Source organism: Sorex fumeus, unplaced genomic scaffold, assembly GCF_029834395.1.
Source record: "Sorex fumeus unplaced genomic scaffold, SorFum_2.1 ptg000029l, whole genome shotgun sequence".
NCBI lineage: Eukaryota > Metazoa > Chordata > Mammalia > Eulipotyphla > Soricidae > Sorex > Sorex fumeus.
The window spans coordinates 1,091,704-1,109,261 of NW_026606086.1; the positions used below are offsets into that span (position 1 = coordinate 1,091,704).

A 17,558-nucleotide genomic window follows, 5' to 3' on the forward strand; every position below is an offset into this window, starting at 1 on the left:
TAAGTAGACAAGGGCCCCCGTTTCCCACCCCCCAGCCCCCATTTTCAAAGAGCATCCCCCAAAAAGCCCCTCTCAGTCCTGGCTTCTGCAAGGGCAGCGCCTTCCCACCAGCAGGATGCCACACCACTGGGGAACTGTGTGTGTGTATATCTATGTATGGGTCTGTGTGTGTATGTTGGTCCGCATGCATGTGCGTGAAGGCTCAGCTCGCCTATTAGATGGCGTGCATGTGCATGCGTGTGCATGAAGACTCGGCTCACCTGCTCATTCACATCGTCCATCCAGAGGCGCAGGGTCTTCCGGATGGTGGGGTAGCTGTTCCTGCCCCACTGCTGGGGCCGCAGCAGCCCGGCCTTCTCCAGGTTCTGTAACGTCAGGATGTGCTCGTAGCCGTATGTCTGCCAGAGAAGATGGGGAGCCTGCTAGATCTCCCACTTCCGAAGAGGGAGCGAACATTTTCATTCTCATTTTGATACTATTGATTTTGAGTCATAGCCGGCAGCATGCAAGACAAGTGCCTTACCCCTTTCTAGCTCTTGGTTTGTTTGGTTTTTTTTGTTTGTTTGTTTGTTTTGCTTTTCAGGTCACACCCGGCGATCCTCAGGGGTTACTCCTGGATTTGCACTCAGGAATCACTCCTGGCGGTGCTCAGGAAAACGTATGGGATGCTGGGAATCGAACCAGGGTCGGCTGCGTGCAAGGCAAACGCCCTACCCGCTGTGCTATTGCTCCAGCCCCTTTCTAGCTCTTTGGACCCCACATTTTCACTTTAAAGTCAGAATGCATGGGCCCACCGTAAGGAAGATAGATGACAGTGTACTGAAATAACTGAGTAAGAAAAGGAGGCCAACCACACCTCCTGACGTGCTATTGTCCAGATGTCTCCTTTGTTTTGTTTGCTTTTGCCCGCCCCCCCCACTTCCTGTGCTCAGGGATCAGTGCTGGTGGGGCTCAGGGAACCCATATGGGTGCCGGGGATCGAGCCCAGGTGGGCACATGCAAGGCCAACTGCCTTTTTAATAAATTTCTTCCTTGGCAAATGAGTCACTTAGAAACACTGACCTGGAGAATTTCTCTTTTGTAATAATCCAGAACCTTCTGCTTGACCCCACTGTTGCACACCGACTGCAGGCAAATGAGCCTGAGCACCTTGATGAGTGGATGCTTCTGGGCGATGCAGTCCTCCATGTAACTGTTGACCTAGAGTTGTGGCAGATTCATGTGTGAGAGCCGGGTCTGGGCCTGCAGTCCTGGGCGTTCCCCGGCCCCTGAGAGGCCCAATCAAGGAGAGGCTGGAGATTGGCTCACGCTCCTGCCCACACTCCCTGGACAACCTAAGCTCCAGGGGCTACGGGCGGGTGCAACTGTCCCACTTGTCAGCGACACCTGAGCAGCATCAGTAAAGTAGCAGGGACTGTGGGGAATTTGGGCGCTTGCTTGCTGCAAGTGAGAATGCGGGATTTATTGACAGGCAGACAGGAAAAGGGATCATATAACCCATGCTCTTAAATAATCCCTGATGGGCTTCAATAGTCTTGGGCTTCAGGGCTGGGTCTTGTTTCTCTGAGGACAGCAAACAGCAATGGAACACATGCGCGCGCGCACACACACACACACACACACACACACACACACACACACACACCACGCCCGGTCAACAGAAACCTATCCCTTGGCAGAATCTCTTTCCGCACATTTTGCACTGCTCTGACAGGTATTTATTTAGGCCAGACACAGGAATCAAAGCGATTCCTTTCCTACCTCGAGTTCTGTTTGCCAATCTCGTTAACTATCGGCTAAAACAGTTTTAGTGTTCACGTACCTGATCAGTGTCTATTCCAGACATAAACTCCTGCTCGACGGTTAACATATCAAAGAAGTCTTCAGACGCTGAAACATAATTAACACACGAGCAACTCAGAAGTGGGAGAAATGCTCATTTCTCCCAAAGGCATGCAAAGTAGCAAGCAAGCACCAAGTTTAAGTCATCACCAGGAAGGCACATTCCAGAACAGAGAGGCTGACAGCCTGTGCCCCGAGGTGTGCCTAGACACAGAGCCCCAGGGCCTGGGCCCTAGCAGCTTCCCCTTCACACTAATTAAAGCAATTTCCCAAGGGCATTTTACTTTGGTTACTTTGGGGGCCACTCCCGGTGGTGCTCAGGGATCACTCCTGGCAGGCTTCGGAGACCATATGGGACTCCGGGATCCAACCCGGGCCGGCTGTGTGCCAGGCACTGCAGTACCGCTCCAACTCCAGCTCCTCGCCACATCAGACTGAAACCAACCTCAGCAAGTATTGCCAGGTCTGGCGAAGCAGTGCTGGCGCCACCCAGAGCCTGGGAGAGTCCTGCTGCACCACCTGACCCCGCAGAACCCAACAGTCACACTCGGAACATTTCTGTGAGGACACAGCGGCTGGCACAGGGAACAATGCACAAGTGAAAAAGTAGCCGGGGGGCCCCCCCAGAAGTAGCAGGGAGCCAGTGACACACCCTGAGCCTGAGCCCGGGACAGGGCACTCACTCGTTACGTCCCTGATGAGCTTAGCGATGGAGGTGTGGTTGGCCAGGGAGCCCCGTGTCACCTGCATGTGGGGTAGCTGGGAGACAATCTGCTTGATCTCGGCCACCGTCTTGACATTGTGCCTTTCCTGAGGGAGGGGAGAAGGTCACGACAGTACTGGGTACAGCAATCAGGGCCTCGAACACCTGTGTGTGTGCGTGTGCACACACGCACACACACAGATACACGCACACACACACACACACACACGCACACACACACACACACACACACACACACACACACACACACACACGGGGCATGCCCCAGACACAGCCAAAGCAGTGCTGGGAATGCACCCAGGCCACCCACCCTCCCACGCCCCCCCCCACACACACACAATGTGCCCCAGCTCCAGCTCTGGTTGCCAAGAGTGCATTTTTAAGAATTTGGGTCTTTGGGTTGCCCAGGGCATGTTTGAATCACGTGCAAGGCAGTGCCCCGGCTTTCCTCCTGGCCTGGCACTCAGGGATCACTCCTGGCATGCACCGGGACCACATGGAAGGCTGGGGAGTGAGTCCAGGTCAGCTGCATGCAAGGTAAGCGCCTTACCTGCTGTGCTATCACTCCGGCTCCCCCAACTTAATTTTTAGTGTGAGAAATGGACACAAAACGAATTAGGCTATAACCAGATCCCACAGCCACAGGAAAATAGAAAAGGCAGGTTGGTGGGTCCAGGTACTGCGACAGCCACATCCTGCAGCACTGGGAGACCATGTGGACGGGAGGGAGCCCAGGGCCCACGCAGGCCACACCTGACACTGCATGGTCCCTGCCAGGGATGTGGAGCTCAGCAAACTGTGCCTTGAAGCCACAAAAGCTAACGCTCGTATAGCCTGAGACCTCAACAATAGCAAATCAAGTGTAAAACGTTTCCTGGGTCCAAGCTATACAGTGTGGGAGGTGCTTGCTCAGTGCCCGGCCTCCCCACAGAACCCCGAGGCCTGCCAGGAGCCAGCCCTGAGCACTGGCAGCGGGAAGGGAGGGAACTGGACACCATGGCGAGCTCGGAGCTGGAACAGTGAATGCCTGACACTTCTTATCCATAGCTTTATAAGAAGCAAAACCCAAGTGAGACAAAAGCAACTTCAGAAATACAACAACCATGGCGTCAGAGTGACAGAACAGTGGCGAGGTGCTTGCCTTGCATGCGGCCAGCCTGGGTTCGATCCCCAGCATCCCATGTGGTTGCCTCAGCCCACCAGAAGTGATCCCTGAGCGCAGAGCCAGGAGTTAGCCCTGAGCACCTCTGGGTGTGCCTCCCCTCAAAAAACAAACAAAAAAAAAACCCCAAAGAAATACAAATACTGATATTGTGGAGATAACTCCTAAAAAAGATGAAATCAGGAAATCACCCTTCAAGGGAAAAAGTGATTTTTAAAAACTTCCCCCAGAGTTAAAAAATTCAGCTTCTATCATTTTACTGATTCAGGTTTCAAAAGTGAGCTGAACCCAAAATAAATGAGCAGCAGGAGGGCGCGAGGTGCTAACGAAGCTGGGGGCCGGGGACTGTGCTCTCATTATCACACGCCTTCCCAGCCTGCTCCGGCTGAACCCGGATTCCCTAGATGCAGGAGCTAGTGGAGATGCCGCCACTGCCAGCAGCTGGGAGGAAGGTGAGAGGGACAGGGAGTGCAGATGATGACTGGCAAAGGACCTGACACCAGGAGAGGGCCTGGCACCACCTTTCCCCGGGCGCCCACAGCCCGCCTGCCGCCTGGCGCCAGGCCCCAGTCACCTCAAAGGCGGCCAAGATCACCTTGGCCTTCTTGCTGAGCACGGCGCCCACGGCGTTGAAGTTGCGGTCTTGGATCTCAGCGTAGAGCTCCTCGGCTGAGTTCAGCGGTACCTTCTTGGACTCTGTGGGCAGGTCCTGCCCGTCACCCTGCCTCTTCAGGGCGAATTTCTTGGGTGGCAGCTTTACATGACCTGCACGGGAGGGGACACCCAAGTGAGACTCCAGAGACTTCCTGTCAGGGGAGAGCACTGGGCTTTGAGTCACTAGATGCGTACGAGCGTAGGACGCTCACGCTTTTCACGCACGGCTTCCCTGGCCTGGCCCGCGGGACGCCTCCTGCCACTGCCAGCCCGAACTGAACTCAGGATGGGGCCACCCGAGGAAACATGCCTCAGGGCGGCCTAACTGCAGGTCTGTCCTGCTGGCGCGTGCAAGTGCATGCAGTCTATACCGACATTTCAACAAGCCAAGAGGAGCCCAGGATGGGGCTGGAGTGATAGCACAGCAGGGAAGGTGATTGCCTTGCACGGGGCAGACCCAGGTTCGAGTCCCAGCATCCCATATGGCACCCTGAGCACCGCCAGGAGTAACTCCTGAGTGCAGCACCAGGAGTAACCCCTGTGCATTGCCAAGTGTGACCCCTGTCACTGTCCTCCCATTGTTCATCTATTTTGCTCAAGCGGGCCCAGTAACGTCTCCATTTTGAGTCTTGTTACTGTGTTTGCCATATAGAACACGTCACGGGTAGCTTGCCAGACTTTGCCATGCAGGCAAGATACTCTACGAAAAAGAAAAAGAAAAGTCAAAAGAAAAAGAAAAACAAAAACAAAAACAAGATCCCAGGAATCATTTCAGCATGGAAGTTTGCTTGAGGCCGGAGACAGCTCCAACGGCTTCTTTCCTTTCTGTTTCCTTTCTCTGATTTTTGGGCCAAACCTGTCAGTGCTCAAGGCTTATTCCTGGCTCTGTGCTCTGGGCTAATTCTTGGCAGTGACTGGGGGAACCATATGTGGTCCTGGGGACCAAACTCACCCTAACTGCTGTACTGCCTCTAGCTCCAAGTTGGTTCCTTTCAAAAAATCATCTCCTCCACTTTCAACACAAATCCCGACGTGTCTACACACAATCAGCTCCACTGCTGTGGGTCCAGAGAGACGGGTCATCGGGGGCAGCGCATGCTCAAGTCCAGCTGTCTGTTCCTCTGAGCACTGCCCCGTGTGGGCCCTGAGCACTGTGGGGTGGGTGCTGAGAATCATAAAGCAACAAGAAGAACTCCTGCATCGGAGAATGTGGGGAGAGAAAGTGACCGACGGAAGAAAAATACTTCTTGGATGCTTTCCAAATCCTAAGCCCCTCGGAACAGCCCGGGCACCAGCGTCTGGAGACAGCACGCCACGGTGGCCGCGGGACCCGGGGCCTGAGCACATGCTGAGATACACGAGGTCGGCAAGACCTCGCATTCCAGCTCAAAGCAGAGGAGCAGCCGCTGGCCCAGGCAGCCTGCACGCAGCTCCTGCACGGGCCTGCCATCGCCCTCGGTCCAGCCACGGGCGCAGAGCTGGGGGGTTATGGGGAAGCCCAATTTATCCTTGTTTTTCAGATTTCTCTTAATTTTTTCTTTTTTGGTGGGGTCACACCCAGCAATGCACAGGAGTCACTAGTGGCTCTGCACTCAGGAATTACTCCTGGTGGTGCTCAGGGGACACTATGGGATGCTGGGAATCGAACCCGGGCTGAGCCACGTGCAAGGAAAATGCCCTACCCGCTGTACTATCACTCCAGCCCTCTCCCTTAATTAAATGTTTGATCAGAAGTAAGTGTGTGATGTGAAGAGACTGTGAGCTCCCAAAACGCCTTCCCCCCGGAGGCACCCCACAAGCCCCATCTCTCACACCTCCGCACCAGCCACCCCAGCACCTCTGCCAGATCCCTCGAGGGACTTGCAGAAGCACCAGGAGGTGGGGACCCCTCGCACGGGGTGCTCCCGTGCCAGTGAAAGCTCGGAGCAGGAGTCTGGGGAGGGACTGTGTGTGTGGCATCACCCCCAGCCGCTGCCAGGCACAGCCCCGGTGGCCCCAGGGCCACGGACTGGCCCCACAGAGCAGAAAATCACCGAGATCAGCCCCACAGTGACTTGGGCACTGCTTACGACTGTCCCCACAAAAGGAAGCAACTTAAGAAGTTATCCTTTGGAACAACTGGTAAAAAACAAACCGGAAAAAACCCCATAATCATTAAAGAGCAGAAAAACGCTTTGTGTGTGGAAATGCCTCCATGTGTGGTCCTGTTCTGCTTCCGTGGCCGCTGTCACTGAGCCACGCATTCACCACTGCAGTGACATACACACTAACACACACGAACACACACACATACACACACACACACACACACACGCCATCGCAATTCACTCTGCGATAACCAGCTTGGCACACTGGACAGACAGCACTGTCTGGACTTGGCCAACACTCAGCAGCTGCAGGGCTCTGTGTCCCCAGAGAGACCCCATGCAGTTAGCTGCATCCCCGTCCTTCCAGACCGGGGCTCTATCCCCAGGGCTGTTTCCCCAGCCCCCGGCCAGGGCCACTCCTGAAGTCGCCGGAGTTACCCCTCTTGCGGCCTAGGGCTCCCTGTTCTGAAGAAAAGACACAATCAGACTGTGGGAAACTTCTCAGACTGTATCCCAGCAGGAGATACTCCCGGCTCAGTGCTCACTGGACGAGGCAGGAGCGCGGATGGAACCGAGCGCTGGCTGTGCGCCTGGCACTAGCCCCGTGAGCTTTCCTAGCCCCCACTCAGATCTGAAATGCTACAGAATCTAACACCCGGGGCCAAAGTCCCCTGACCTCAGACCCAGGCACCCCTCAGAAACGCTCTATTCCTCACGCCTTCCTGGGCGGCCTGAGCAGCGGGGCTGCACACCACATGGCCCTCTGCACAAGGCCTTCGCCTCAGTTTCCCCGATGGTGTCCTGGCTCGAGCTCGCTTTAACCTTGGGCTGAAAGTCAGTGCCTGACATTTTCAAGTATTCTGACTTATACACAAATGCCACACCTTTAAAAACAGACACTTTTGAGATTGATTTTACTCAGCTAACTTATTAGTAAATGATGTCGCTTCACTTACTGTTCTGGAAGCCATAAATTTCATCGACGAGTCCTTTGTATGTCAGCTGAGTCGCAAGGGGCGTTAATGAATCCACATTTCAATCAAGCAACAATAGGTTATCAAAAACAGGAAATATTGAATTCTGATTTTCTGTATTTGGAGGATCTGGGTGGAAGATGCTCGACTCCAATTCGAGTAGGCTTGGAGGTCTCGGCCCCGGAACCCGCGTGGCTTTGTCCCTCTGCCAGTACCTTCATTTTTGCGGAGAGTGGTCTCAGCATGGTGGTGGCTGGTCCTGGAGGTCTTCGGCTGCCGGAGCCCTGGTCGGGGCGGGGAGGAAAGCTCGACCCGCTCCCCTCCAAGGGGTCCCGGCGAGGGACACCCAGGCGCGGGGGCAAAAGACTGCACTGTTCTCGTCCGGGATCTGGATTTTATAGTCTCTGAGTCTTGGCCGCTGATGGTAGGCGGGGCCTACCATCTTATCAGAACTTTTCTTTATGACATTTTATTATCTCATTCCTACTTTGGACAAACTTGCAGGCTATCGAATGTAGCCTGCCCACAGGGCAGAGTCTGGCAAACTCCCCGTGGCGTACCAAATATGCCAAATACCAGTAACAATGATGGGTCTCATTCTCCTAAAGAGCCGTGAATATAATCTCAGGGCTAGGATGAAAGAGACATTACTGGGGCCTGCTCGAGGCAATCGACGATTAACAGGATGATGAAATGAAATGAAAAATGACTTTCTGTAAACTCTCTGCTCATCCTCATCATCATATTGGCCACTTGCTGGGAACAAAGTACAGAGTCAGGGAGAGCCTTTTTAGCAATGGGCGGATTTTAAAATGAAGCTAAAAAGACCCCGGCAATCCAAAATTTAAAAATAAGGCGGAAAAAAATGGAACAATAAAATAAAGCAAGATAGGCCTGAGACAGTATGGTGGGTAGGATGCTTGCCATGCAGGTGTCTGACACAGGTTCAATTCCTGGCACCACGTACGATCCCTCAAACCCTGCCAGGAGTGAGCCCCGAGCACTGCAGGGTATGGAGAGGGCGGGAGGAGGGAGAGGGCGAGAGAGGGAGGGAGAGTAGGGATGGAAAAGAAAAGATAAAGAACAGAAAAGAGAAAAGGAAAGAGGGCTGGGAGACAGCAGAGGGGCCAGGGGTCACGCCTTGCACGCAGACAGACTCATTTTGGTGGCCCGAGCACAGAGCCAAGAGCACTGCGAGGTGGAGCCCCAAACCCCACCCGCAGGAGAGAGGCCTCTCTCCCCGCCCCGGCTCACCCTGGCGCACTCGCCCTTGCCGAAGATCTAGGGGATGGTCCCGTACAGGCCAGCAGCTTCATCAGGCCCTTGGTCGCGTGGTACAGGCCCGTCTGGTCGCTGTCCAGGTAGCACTCCTGTGGGAGAGGGCCAGGCGCGTGGGCACAGGCTCTGTGAGTCAGCACCGAGGCCCCAAGGCAGCACCTCTACTGGGGGTGAGCATTGCTGGGCGGGCGAGGAAAGGCTGGCCTCCGCCTGCCCGCGTGACCACACAGCAGAACACTCTGGGCTTGTGGAAGGGCAGGCAGCCTCTCCCACATACAGCAGCGAGTGTCACAGGGGACAGCAGGAGGGCAGCCACGGTCTCGGAGAAGGGCCACAAGGTCCATTTAACACACAGACAAAAAGAAAAATCTTTGGCCCAGAAAGAGCAAAGACCACGCACGCGCCGCCCAGCCGGGTGGTTCAGCAGGGCTGACAGAGCACACATGGTCCCCAGCGGGGCCTCAAGATCTCTCCTGTGCCTCAATCCCTTCACCCAGCAAGTGCGGAGAGCAGAGGAGGGAAATCACGCAACACGCTTCACCTGCACTCCACCTGATGGGGCGGCACTGCTGGTGCCCATCGCGGGACTCTCTTTTTATCTTTTTTCTTTTTGGGTCACACCCGGCAATGCACTGGGGTTACTCCTGGCTCATGCACTCAGGAATTACTCCTAGTGGTGCTCGGGGGACCATATGGGATGCTGGGAATCGAACCCGTGTCGGCCACATGCAAGGCAAACGCCCTACCTGCTGTGCTATTGCTCCAGCCCCTCATCGTGGAATCTTTGACCCTGTCTAAGGCAGCAGCCAACAGGCGTGCACCGCAGAGGCGTGAGGACGAGGGGTGCAGACTGAGGGCGGGGTAGAGAGGGAGACCTCCCAGAGAGCCTGGCCCAGATTGAGCATAACATCCCCAAAGATCATGTAGGATGTCTCTGCCAAGTCTGGGGTGCAGCCTCACACTTCAGTCCAAAATATCCTGGTCGGGATGTCGAAAGAGTCCTCAGAAAACGACCAGAATCTCCGCATTGGAGCAGAGCAGAGAGGAAGATTCAGTGGAAGGAAAGCATTAGGGGGCCTCTTTCAAACTGCTCAGGGGCCCAGGTGACTGTTCAGAGTGGGAACTGTGTCTGCCTGCGGACAGCTAAGCCGGCTCCTGCCCGGCCCTGCCCAGCCCGGAGCACCCAAACAAAACATTCATTTTGAAAAACGGCGTATTACTACAGAGACACCTCTAACAACTCCCACCCGGCGAGGCTCAGGGGATACCCCTGGCTCAGCACTCAGGAATTATTCTGGTGGTGCTTCGGGGACCATATGGGATGCCGGGGATTGAACCTGGGTCAGCTGCGTACAAGGCAAATGCCCTCCGAATGTACATAGCTCCAGCCCTTGCAATTCCTCTTTAAAAGCCCCTAGGGTCATAACTGGTGGTGTGTGGGTCCCTCCTGTCCTGAACCCGGGGCTCCCCAGGTGATGCTGGGGCTCTAGCCCTCTAAGCTATCTCCACACCACCCAGAATTCCGTAAGTAAAGTGAAAAAAGTAAAGGCCCGCCCGTTGTTCGTCCATTTGCTCGAGCGGGCCCAGTAAGGTCTCCATTGGAGACTTTGTTGTTACTGAGTTTGGCATATCGAATACGTCACGGGGAGCTTGCCAGGCTCTGCCGGGCGGGCGAGATACGCTTGGTAGCTTGCCGGGCTCTCCGAGAGGGGCGGGTCGGCCATGTTGGCTGCGTGCAACGCAAACACCCTGCCACTGTAATATCACTCCAGCCATAATTCCGTATTAAAAAAAAAATTTGTTTACGTTAACCACAGGGGCCGATGGCACAGCGAGGCCCGGGTTCTTTCTCTTAAGGTGCTGCTGAGACCAACATGCTGAGGGGAAAGGGTGCCCGGAAATCTGGTGATGCACCTGCGTTCTAGAAAGGTCGTGTCTTGAGACCAGCAGCAGCAGTACCACAAATCAACGCACACACCCAAGAAAGCAGGGAAATGCGGTCACATCTCAAACACACCTGCACAAGCTTCCAATGGCAGAGGGCGCAGAGGGTGCAGACAGGCACCGGAAGCGTTGGGGAAGTGCACGGGTTCAGGCTGACTCCCTGGCTTGGCACTGGGGGTGACACTTGGCGGGGCTTGGGGGACCGTATGGGGTGCTTGGGAACGAACCCGGGTCTGCCAGGGGCAAGGCAAGTGCCCTACCCACCTTACTATCTCTCTGGCCCTGGTATGCTGTTTTTAGAAGACATTATCAAGCCGATGTGTTTCCCCCTTGCATCTTCCCCTTCATTCCAGTATTTATTTTCCCTTTCCCTCCCTTTCTCGCTGAGGCTGAGGGACGCACACTCTAGATAGTGGTTACCCACTTGGGGGGTGGGGGGTCTCACTCGGCCTGCCAGAACTCCAGCCATGCCCAATTTTCCCTATTTCCAGTGAAGAATATGCCATAGGAAAAACATCTGATTGAAAACTCACATAAATCAATGCTTTTGGGTCTACAGATACTCTTAAGGGACTCAGCATGGAGAAACCTCACCGCACAGAAGATAGAGCCAGAGTTCTGGCCCGGGCGCCCCTAAGAGCCAAGCTGACACTTCGAATGAGAAATTTTTCAGAAGTGCTCCCTGTCATAAAGATAGTAAACAAAACATATAAAATCATATTTGTAAACAAAAATCCACCTTTCAGAAAAAGACAACATTTATAAAAGAAAATGTCCCGGGGACCCCACAGATAGTATAGTGCGAAGGTGCTTCCCAGGCATCAAAGAGTCAAATATGGACCGCTGGGGACCACCAAGAGTAATCCCTGAGCATCACCAGGTGAAGCCCCAAGCAAAAACCAAAGCAAAGCAAACAAATAAATATGTGCTGAAAATAACCAGTAGGAAACAGGCTGGGACGGGCGTGTGGGAGAAACAGAATTTCCCGCACACCCTGCACCCAGCCCTGAGGTCACACTGCAGAACCTCAAGAGTTTGAGTGAAAAATGTAAGCAATTTTATTTCTAAAAATGAGAATGTAAGAAAAGAGTCTTCAGGTCTTGCCAAGACTCAATCAAGGGGAAAGGCGGGTCACGAAAACAAAATCACTCACAAACCTACGTTTCTTCTGCAGGCACCTGGGCAGCGGCTGCCACTCCTCGAAGTGGGGACCTGGGAGGATGTGCAGAAATTCCTCGATTCTGCGCCAACCAGGCTGGGAGAGCAGCTGGCCAGCCGCATGCTGAGGGAGGCATAGCCGAGATGTCCGTGGGGTTCTGCGGGGGATTCGAGAGCGACACCTGGAGTCAACCAACTCCTCTCTGCCAATGGGCCATGGGATCTCTTTTTGTTGGTTTGTTTCGGCGGAGGCCATACCCTGCGGTGCTCAGGGCTCCCTCCTGGTGCTGCACTCAGGGATCACAACCTGGGTTGGCTGCATTAAAGGCAAACGTCCTCCACGCTGCCATCCTGGATTTGACTTTGGGGAGGAACACAGTGTGCTCCAGCCTACCCTGCTCAGCCCTGCCATCTCCACCCTCTACCCAATTTCCCAATCTCTCTCTTCTCTCCTTCTCTCTCTCTCTCTCTCCCCCACCCCCGCCCTTACAGCTTTATGGATCAGACCTGGTGGTGCAGAGCTGACGCATGGCTCTGCCCTCACCTCTCCTGGCCCTGAGTCCTGTCTCAAACCAATCTCAGAAAGCTGCTTGGTAACCCTGTGTGCTGGAAGGTGCCAGTGCCCGGCAGCACGTGCAGAGGGCAGGTGCGTGGCCAAACCCCAGCACCGCTGGGTCTGAACATTCAACTGTCTGCCCGGGAAAGATTCCATCCGACCCCCACAGAAGAAAAACTGTTCATCGATTTGGTGAGAAACTTCTCCTATAGAAACTTGGCCCACAGGGGGGAGGGAATGTGGAGAGCTCTAAGCCCAGCCAAGCTACTCTCAGGCATTCTTCCAGGGGGCGAGGCCCCAGGGCACAGCCAAGCCCAAATCTCCCAAGGGTGAGAGTGACAGCCCCCAGCATCACAGTCACCCCCAGTCTGAAACCCCCCCTCTCTCACAGTGACTCTGAGTCCAGCAGCCCCAACTGCCCACAGTGAGTCAGTTGTGTTGGTCCCCAATCCTCTTACTTGAGGCTGGCCTTTTCCCTGACCAGAGGCTTCCTTGAGTCCAGACCAGCCTTCCCCTGCCCTGAGGCCTAAGTAGACAAGGGCCCCCGTTTCCCACCCCCCAGCCCCCATTTTCAAAGAGCATCCCCCAAAAAGCCCCTCTCAGTCCTGGCTTCTGCAAGGGCAGCGCCTTCCCACCAGCAGGATGCCACACCACTGGGGAACTGTGTGTGTGTATATCTATGTATGGGTCTGTGTGTGTATGTTGGTCCGCATGCATGTGCGTGAAGGCTCAGCTCGCCTATTAGATGGCGTGCATGTGCATGCGTGTGCATGAAGACTCGGCTCACCTGCTCATTCACATCGTCCATCCAGAGGCGCAGGGTCTTCCGGATGGTGGGGTAGCTGTTCCTGCCCCACTGCTGGGGCCGCAGCAGCCCGGCCTTCTCCAGGTTCTGTAACGTCAGGATGTGCTCGTAGCCGTATGTCTGCCAGAGAAGATGGGGAGCCTGCTAGATCTCCCACTTCCGAAGAGGGAGCGAACATTTTCATTCTCATTTTGATACTATTGATTTTGAGTCATAGCCGGCAGCATGCAAGACAAGTGCCTTACCCCTTTCTAGCTCTTGGTTTGTTTGGTTTTTTTTGTTTGTTTGTTTGTTTTGCTTTTCAGGTCACACCCGGCGATCCTCAGGGGTTACTCCTGGATTTGCACTCAGGAATCACTCCTGGCGGTGCTCAGGAAAACGTATGGGATGCTGGGAATCGAACCAGGGTCGGCTGCGTGCAAGGCAAACGCCCTACCCGCTGTGCTATTGCTCCAGCCCCTTTCTAGCTCTTTGGACCCCACATTTTCACTTTAAAGTCAGAATGCATGGGCCCACCGTAAGGAAGATAGATGACAGTGTACTGAAATAACTGAGTAAGAAAAGGAGGCCAACCACACCTCCTGACGTGCTATTGTCCAGATGTCTCCTTTGTTTTGTTTGCTTTTGCCCGCCCCCCCCACTTCCTGTGCTCAGGGATCAGTGCTGGTGGGGCTCAGGGAACCCATATGGGTGCCGGGGATCGAGCCCAGGTGGGCACATGCAAGGCCAACTGCCTTTTTAATAAATTTCTTCCTTGGCAAATGAGTCACTTAGAAACACTGACCTGGAGAATTTCTCTTTTGTAATAATCCAGAACCTTCTGCTTGACCCCACTGTTGCACACCGACTGCAGGCAAATGAGCCTGAGCACCTTGATGAGTGGATGCTTCTGGGCGATGCAGTCCTCCATGTAACTGTTGACCTAGAGTTGTGGCAGATTCATGTGTGAGAGCCGGGTCTGGGCCTGCAGTCCTGGGCGTTCCCCGGCCCCTGAGAGGCCCAATCAAGGAGAGGCTGGAGATTGGCTCACGCTCCTGCCCACACTCCCTGGACAACCTAAGCTCCAGGGGCTACGGGCGGGTGCAACTGTCCCACTTGTCAGCGACACCTGAGCAGCATCAGTAAAGTAGCAGGGACTGTGGGGAATTTGGGCGCTTGCTTGCTGCAAGTGAGAATGCGGGATTTATTGACAGGCAGACAGGAAAAGGGATCATATAACCCATGCTCTTAAATAATCCCTGATGGGCTTCAATAGTCTTGGGCTTCAGGGCTGGGTCTTGTTTCTCTGAGGACAGCAAACAGCAATGGAACACATGCGCGCGCGCACACACACACACACACACACACACACACACACACACACACACCACGCCCGGTCAACAGAAACCTATCCCTTGGCAGAATCTCTTTCCGCACATTTTGCACTGCTCTGACAGGTATTTATTTAGGCCAGACACAGGAATCAAAGCGATTCCTTTCCTACCTCGAGTTCTGTTTGCCAATCTCGTTAACTATCGGCTAAAACAGTTTTAGTGTTCACGTACCTGATCAGTGTCTATTCCAGACATAAACTCCTGCTCGACGGTTAACATATCAAAGAAGTCTTCAGACGCTGAAACATAATTAACACACGAGCAACTCAGAAGTGGGAGAAATGCTCATTTCTCCCAAAGGCATGCAAAGTAGCAAGCAAGCACCAAGTTTAAGTCATCACCAGGAAGGCACATTCCAGAACAGAGAGGCTGACAGCCTGTGCCCCGAGGTGTGCCTAGACACAGAGCCCCAGGGCCTGGGCCCTAGCAGCTTCCCCTTCACACTAATTAAAGCAATTTCCCAAGGGCATTTTACTTTGGTTACTTTGGGGGCCACTCCCGGTGGTGCTCAGGGATCACTCCTGGCAGGCTTCGGAGACCATATGGGACTCCGGGATCCAACCCGGGCCGGCTGTGTGCCAGGCACTGCAGTACCGCTCCAACTCCAGCTCCTCGCCACATCAGACTGAAACCAACCTCAGCAAGTATTGCCAGGTCTGGCGAAGCAGTGCTGGCGCCACCCAGAGCCTGGGAGAGTCCTGCTGCACCACCTGACCCCGCAGAACCCAACAGTCACACTCGGAACATTTCTGTGAGGACACAGCGGCTGGCACAGGGAACAATGCACAAGTGAAAAAGTAGCCGGGGGGCCCCCCCAGAAGTAGCAGGGAGCCAGTGACACACCCTGAGCCTGAGCCCGGGACAGGGCACTCACTCGTTACGTCCCTGATGAGCTTAGCGATGGAGGTGTGGTTGGCCAGGGAGCCCCGTGTCACCTGCATGTGGGGTAGCTGGGAGACAATCTGCTTGATCTCGGCCACCGTCTTGACATTGTGCCTTTCCTGAGGGAGGGGAGAAGGTCACGACAGTACTGGGTACAGCACTCAGGGCCTCGAACACCTGTGTGTGTGCGTGTGCACACACGCACACACACAGATACACGCACACACACACACACACACGCACACACACACACACACACACACACACACACACACACACACGGGGCATGCCCCAGACACAGCCAAAGCAGTGCTGGGAATGCACCCAGGCCACCCACCCTCCCACGCCCCCCCCCCCCCACACACACAATGTGCCCCAGCTCCAGCTCTGGTTGCCAAGAGTGCATTTTTAAGAATTTGGGTCTTTGGGTTGCCCAGGGCATGTTTGAATCACGTGCAAGGCAGTGCCCCGGCTTTCCTCCTGGCCTGGCACTCAGGGATCACTCCTGGCATGCACCGGGACCACATGGAAGGCTGGGGAGTGAGTCCAGGTCAGCTGCATGCAAGGTAAGCGCCTTACCTGCTGTGCTATCACTCCGGCTCCCCCAACTTAATTTTTAGTGTGAGAAATGGACACAAAACGAATTAGGCTATAACCAGATCCCACAGCCACAGGAAAATAGAAAAGGCAGGTTGGTGGGTCCAGGTACTGCGACAGCCACATCCTGCAGCACTGGGAGACCATGTGGACGGGAGGGAGCCCAGGGCCCACGCAGGCCACACCTGACACTGCATGGTCCCTGCCAGGGATGTGGAGCTCAGCAAACTGTGCCTTGAAGCCACAAAAGCTAACGCTCGTATAGCCTGAGACCTCAACAATAGCAAATCAAGTGTAAAACGTTTCCTGGGTCCAAGCTATACAGTGTGGGAGGTGCTTGCTCAGTGCCCGGCCTCCCCACAGAACCCCGAGGCCTGCCAGGAGCCAGCCCTGAGCACTGGCAGCGGGAAGGGAGGGAACTGGACACCATGGCGAGCTCGGAGCTGGAACAGTGAATGCCTGACACTTCTTATCCATAGCTTTATAAGAAGCAAAACCCAAGTGAGACAAAAGCAACTTCAGAAATACAACAACCATGGCGTCAGAGTGACAGAACAGTGGCGAGGTGCTTGCCTTGCATGCGGCCAGCCTGGGTTCGATCCCCAGCATCCCATGTGGTTGCCTCAGCCCACCAGAAGTGATCCCTGAGCGCAGAGCCAGGAGTTAGCCCTGAGCACCTCTGGGTGTGCCTCCCCTCAAAAAACAAACAAAAAAAAAACCCCAAAGAAATACAAATACTGATATTGTGGAGATAACTCCTAAAAAAGATGAAATCAGGAAATCACCCTTCAAGGGAAAAAGTGATTTTTAAAAACTTCCCCCAGAGTTAAAAAATTCAGCTTCTATCATTTTACTGATTCAGGTTTCAAAAGTGAGCTGAACCCAAACTAAATGAGCAGCAGGAGGGCGCGAGGTGCTAACGAAGCTGGGGGCCGGGGACTGTGCTCTCATTATCACACGCCTTCCCAGCCTGCTCCGGCTGAACCCGAATTCCCTAGATGCAGGAGCTAGTGGAGATGCCGCCACCACCAGCAGCTGGGAGGAAGGAGGGAGGGACAGGGAGTGCAGATGATGACTGGCAAAGGACCTGACACCAGGAGAGGGCCTGGCACCACCTTTCCCCGGGCGCCCACAGCCCGCCTGCCGCCTGGCGCCAGGCCCCAGTCACCTCAAAGGCGGCCAAGATCACCTTGGCCTTCTTGCTGAGCACGGCGCCCACGGCGTTGAAGTTGCGGTCTTGGATCTCAGCGTAGAGCTCCTCGGCTGAGTTCAGCGGTACCTTCTTGGACTCTGTGGGCAGGTCCTGCCCGTCACCCTGCCTCTTCAGGGCGAATTTCTTGGGTGGCAGCTTTACATGACCTGCACGGGAGGGGACACCCAAGTGAGACTCCAGAGACTTCCTGTCAGGGGAGAGCACTGGGCTTTGAGTCACTAGATGCGTACGAGCGTAGGACGCTCACGCTTTTCACGCACGGCTTCCCTGGCCTGGCCCGCGGGACGCCTCCTGCCACTGCCAGCCCGA

The 17,558-nt window shown here is 54.8% G+C and overlaps 1 pseudogene; it reads right to left on the reverse strand.

Annotated features, from left to right (window-relative positions):
• The window catches only part of LOC130024570 (vacuolar protein sorting-associated protein 33A-like), a 49,896-nt pseudogene that overhangs the window by 3,905 nt on the left and 28,433 nt on the right, over window positions 1-17,558 (reverse strand).